Raw genomic sequence first — 5859 nt, forward strand, 5'->3', positions numbered from 1 at the left:
GTTTCAGGATGAATCTCTACCTGATAAATGTTATAATTGTGATATTTTTCCTCTAAATTTAACGTCTTCCTGCAGGTTTCAGGGCTCTCAGGGTGAATCTGCCTGATAAATGTTACAATTCTGATGTTTTCCTCTAAACTTGATGTCTTCCTGCAGGTTTTGGTGTAATTTCTCAATTTTTCCTCTAAATTTAGCATCTTTCTGCAGGTTTCAGGGCTCTCAGGATGAATCTCTACCTGATAAATGTTATAATTCTGATGTTTTTCCTCTAAATTTAGCATCTTCCTGCAGGTTTCAGGGCTCTCAGGATGAATCTCCACCTGAGAAATGTTATAATTCTGATGTTTTTCCTCTAAATTTAACGTTTTCCTGCAGCTTTCGGGCCACTTGGGATTAATCTCTACCTGATAAATGTCATAATTCTGATCTTTTTCCTCTAAACTTGATGTCTTCCTGCAGGTTTATGTGTAATTTCTCAGTTTCTCCTCTAAATTTATCATCTTTCTGCAGGTTTCAGGATGAATCTTTACCTTAATAAAAGTTGTTATTTTCATGTTTTTCCTCTTAATTTAACGTCTTCCTGCAGGTTTCAGGGCTCTCAGGATGAATCTCCACCTGATAAATGTTATAATGTTGATGTTTTTCCTCTAAATTTAGCATTTTCCTGCAGGTTTTGGTGTAATTTCTCAGTTTTTCCTCTAAATTTAGCATCTTCCTGCACGTTTCAGGGCTCTCAGGGTGAATTTCTGCCCGATAAATGTTATAATTCTGATGTTTTTCTTATAAATTTAGCATCTTTCTGCAGGTTTCAGGATGAATCTCTACCTGATAAATGTTATAATTCTGATATTTTTCCTCTAAATTTAACTTCTTCCTTCAGCTTTCAGGGCTCTTGGGATGAATCTCTGCCTGATAAATGTTATAATTCTCATGTTTTTCCTCTAAATTTAGCATCTTCCTGCAGGTTTTGGTTGTAATTTCTCAGTTTTTCCTCTAAATTTAGCATCTTCCTGCAGGTTTCAGGGCTCTCAGGGTGAATCTCTGCCAGATAAATGTTATAATTCTCATGTTTTTCCTCTAAACTTGATGTCTTCCTGCAGGTTTTTGTGTAATTTGTCAATTTTTCCTCTATTTAGCATCTTCCTGCAGGTTTCAGGGCTCTCAGGGTGAATCTCTACCTGATAAATGTCAGAATTCTGATATTTTTCTCATGAATTTAACGTCTTTCTGCAGCTTTCAGGGCTCTCGGGATGAATCTGCATGATAAATGTTACAATTCTGATGTTTTCCTCTAAACTTGATGTCTTCCTACAGGTTTTGGTGTAATTTCTCAATTTTTCCTCTAAATTTAGCATCTTTCTGCAGCTTTCAGGTCTCTCAGGATGAATCTCTACCTTATAAAAGTTGTTATTTTGATGTTTTTACTCTAAACTTGATGTCTTCCTGCAGGTTTTGGTGTAATTTCTCAATTTTTCATGGAAATTTAGCATCTTCCTGCAGGTTTCAGGGCTCTCAGGATGAATCTCCACCTGAGAAATATTATAATTCTGATGTTTTTCCTCTAAATTTAACGTTTTCGTGCAGCTTTCGGGCCACTTGGGATTAATCTCTACCTGATAAATGTCATAATTCTGATGTTTTTCCTCTAAATTTAGCATCTTCCTGCAGGTTTTGGTGTAATTTCTCAGTTTTTCCTCTAAATTTAGCATCTTCCTGCAGGTTTCAGGGCTCTAAGGGTGAATCTCTGCCTGATAAAAGTTGTTATTTTGATGTTTTTCCTCTAAATTTAGCATCTTCCTGCAGGTTTTGGTGTAATTTCTCAATTTTTCCTCTATTTAGCATCTTCCTGCAGGTTTCAGGGCACTCAGGATGAATCTCTGCCTGATAAAAGTTGTTATTTTGATGTTTTTCCTCTAAATTTAGCATCTTTCTGCAGGTTTCAGGGCTCTCAGGGTGAATCTCTACCTAATAAAAGTTGTTATTTTGATGTTTTTCCTCTAAATTTAGCATCTTTCTGCAGGTTTCAGGGCTCTCAGGATGAATCTCTGCCTGATAAAAGTTGTTATTTTGATGTTTTTCCTCTAAACTTGATGTCTTCCTGCAGGTTTTGGTGTAATTTCTCAGTTTTTCCTCTAAATTTAGCATCTTCCTGCAGGTTTCAGGGCTCTCAGGGTGAATTTCTGCCCGATAAATGTTATAATTCTGATGTTTTTCTCATAAATTTAGCATCTTTCTGCAGGTTTTGGTGTAATTTCTCAGTTTTTCTTCTAAATTTAACGTCTTCCTGCAGGTTTCAGGGCACTCGGGATGAATTTGCCTAATAAATGTTACAATTCTGATGTTTTCCTCTAAACTTGATGTCTTCCTGCAGGTTTTGGTGTAATTTCTCAATTTTTCCTCTAAATTTAGCATCTTTCTACAGGTTTCAGGGCTCTCAGGATGAATCTCTGCCTTATAAAAGTTGTTATTTTGATGTTTTTACTCTAAACTTGATGTCTTCCTGCAGGTTTTGGTGTAATTTCTAAATTTTTCATCGAAATTTAGCATCTTTCTGCAGGTTTCAGGATGAATGTTTACCTTAATAAAAGTTGTTATTTTCATGTTTTTCCTCTTAATTTAACGTCTTCCTGCAGGTTTTGGTGTAATTCTGATATTTTTCCTCTAAATTTTGCATCTTTCTGCAGATTTCAGGGCTCTCGGGATGAATCTGCCTGATAAATGTTATAATGTTGATGTTTTTCCTCTAAATTTAACGTTTTACTGCAGCTTTCGGGCCACTTGGGATTAATCTCTACCTGATAAATGTCATAATTCTGATGTTTTTCCTCTAAATTTAGCATCTTCCTGCAGGTTTTGGTGTAATTTCTCAGTTTTTCCTCTAAATTTATCATCTTTCTGCAGGTTTCAGGGCTCTCAGGATGAATCTCTGCCCGATAAATGTTATAATTCTCATGTTTTTCCTCTAAATTTAGCATCTTTCTGCAGGTTTTGGTTTTATTTCTCAATTTTTCCTCTATTTAGCATCTTCCTGCAGGTTTCAGGGCTCTCAGGGTGAATTTCTGCCCGATAAATGTTATAATTCTGATGTTTTTCTTATAAATTTAACGTCTTTCTGCAGGTTTCAGGGCACTCGGGGTGAATCTCTACCTGATAAATGTTACAATTCTGATGTTTTCCTCTAAACTTGATGTCTTACTGCAGGTTTTGGTGTAAATTCTCAGTTTTTCCTCTAAATTTAACATTTATCTGCAGGTTTCAGGATGAATCTCTGCCTGATAAATGTTACAATTCTGATGTTTTCCTCTAAACTTGATGTCTTCCTGCAGGTTTTGGTGTAATTTCTCAATTTTTCCTCTAAATTTAGCATCTTTCTGCAGCTTTCAGGGCTCTCAGGATGAATCTCTACCTTATAAAAGTTGTTATTTTGATGTTTTTACTCTAAACTTGATGTCTTCCTGCAGGTTTTGGTGTAATTTCTCAATTTTTCCTCTAAATTTAGCATCTTCCTGCAGGTTTCAGGGCTCTCAGGATGAATCTCTACCTGATAAAAGTTGTTATTTTGATGTTTTTCCTCTAAATTTAACATCTTCCTGCAGGTTTCAGGATTAATCTCTACCTGATAAATGTTATAATTCTGATGTTTTTCCTCTAAATTTAACATCTTCCTGCAGGTTTTGGTGTAATTTCTCCGTTTTTCCTCTAAATTTATCATCTTTCTGCAGGTTTCAAGGCTCTCAGGATGAATCTGCCTGATAAATGTCATAATTCTGATGTTTTTCCTCTAAATTTAGCATCTTCCTGCAGGTTTCAAGATGAATCTCTACCTGATAAAAGTTTTTATTTTGATGTTTTTCCTCTATATTTAGCATCTTTCTACGGGTTTCAGGATGAATCTCTACCTGATAAAAGTTGTTATATTGATGTTTTTCCTCTAAATTTAGCATCTTTCTGCAGCTTTCAGGGCTCTCAGGATGAATCTCTACCTTATAAAAGTTGTTATTTTGATGTTTTTACTCTAAACTTGATGTCTTCCTGCAGGTTTTGGTGTAATTTCTCAATTTTTCATCGAAATTTAGCATCTTCCTGCAGGTTTCAGGGCTCTCAGGATGAATCTCTACCTGATAAAAGTTGTTATTTTGATGTTTTTCCTGTAAATTTAGCATCTTCCTGCAGGTTTCAGGATGAATCTCTGCCTGATAAATGTTATAATTCTTATGTTTTTCCTCTAAATTTAACATCTTCCTGCAGGTTTTGGTGTAATTTCTCAGTTTCTCCTCTAAATTTATCATCTTTCTGCAGGTTTCAGGATGAATCTTTACCTTAATAAAAGTTGTTATTTTCATGTTTTTCCTCTTAATTTAACGTCTTCCTGCAGGTTTCAGGGCTCTCAGGATGAATCTCCACCTGATAAATGTTATAATGTTGATGTTTTTCCTCTAAATTTAGCATTTTCCTGCAGGTTTTGATGTAATTTCTCAGTTTTTCCTCTAAATTTAGCATCTTCCTGCACGTTTCAGGGCTCTCAGGGTGAATTTCTGCCCGATAAATGTTATAATTCTGATGTTTTTCTTATAAATTTAGCATCTTTCTGCAGGTTTCAGGATGAATCTCTACCTGATAAATGTTATAATTCTGATATTTTTCCTCTAAATTTAACTTCTTCCTTCAGCTTTCAGGGCTCTTGGGATGAATCTCTGCCTGATAAATGTTATAATTCTCATGTTTTTCCTCTAAATTTTGCATCTTCCTGCAGGTTTTGGTTGTAATTTCTCAGTTTTTCCTCTAAATTTAGCATCTTCCTGCAGGTTTCAGGGCTCTCAGGGTGAATCTCTGCCAGATAAATGTTATAATTCTCATGTTTTTCCTCTAAACTTGATGTCTTCCTGCAGGTTTTTGTGTAATTTGTCAATTTTTCCTCTATTTAGCATCTTCCTGCAGGTTTCAGGGCTCTCAGGGTGAATCTCTACCTGATAAATGTCAGAATTCTGATATTTTTCTCATGAATTTAACGTCTTTCTGCAGCTTTCAGGGCTCTCGGGATGAATCTGCATGATAAATGTTACAATTCTGATGTTTTCCTCTAAACTTGATGTCTTCCTACAGGTTTTGGTGTAATTTCTCAATTTTTCCTCTAAATTTAGCATCTTTCTGCAGCTTTCAGGGCTCTCAGGATGAATCTCTACCTTATAAAAGTTGTTATTTTGATGTTTTTACTCTAAACTTGATGTCTTCCTGCAGGTTTTGGTGTAATTTCTCAATTTTTCATGGAAATTTAGCATCTTCCTGCAGGTTTCAGGGCTCTCAGGATGAATCTCCACCTGAGAAATATTATAATTCTGATGTTTTTCCTCTAAATTTAACGTTTTCGTGCAGCTTTCGGGCCACTTGGGATTAATCTCTACCTGATAAATGTCATAATTCTGATGTTTTTCCTCTAAATTTAGCATCTTCCTGCAGGTTTTGGTGTAATTTCTCAGTTTTTCCTCTAAATTTAGCATCTTCCTGCAGGTTTCAGGGCTCTAAGGGTGAATCTCTGCCTGATAAAAGTTGTTATTTTGATGTTTTTCCTCTAAATTTAGCATCTTTCTGCAGCTTTCAGGGCTCTCAGGATGAATCTCTACCTTATAAAAGTTGTTATTTTGATGTTTTTACTCTAAACTTGATGTCTTCCTGCAGGTTTTGGTGTAATTTCTCAATTTTTCATCGAAATTTAGCATCTTCCTTCAGGTTTCAGGGCTCTCAGGATGAATCTCTACCTGATAAAATTTGTTATTTTGATGTTTGTCCTGTAAATTTAGCATCTTCCTGCAGGTTTTGGTGTAATTCTGATATTTTTCCTCTAAATTTTGCATCTTCCTG

The sequence above is a fragment of the Amphiprion ocellaris genome, chromosome 11 (genome assembly GCF_022539595.1).
Source record: "Amphiprion ocellaris isolate individual 3 ecotype Okinawa chromosome 11, ASM2253959v1, whole genome shotgun sequence".
Lineage (NCBI taxonomy): Eukaryota > Metazoa > Chordata > Actinopteri > Pomacentridae > Amphiprion > Amphiprion ocellaris.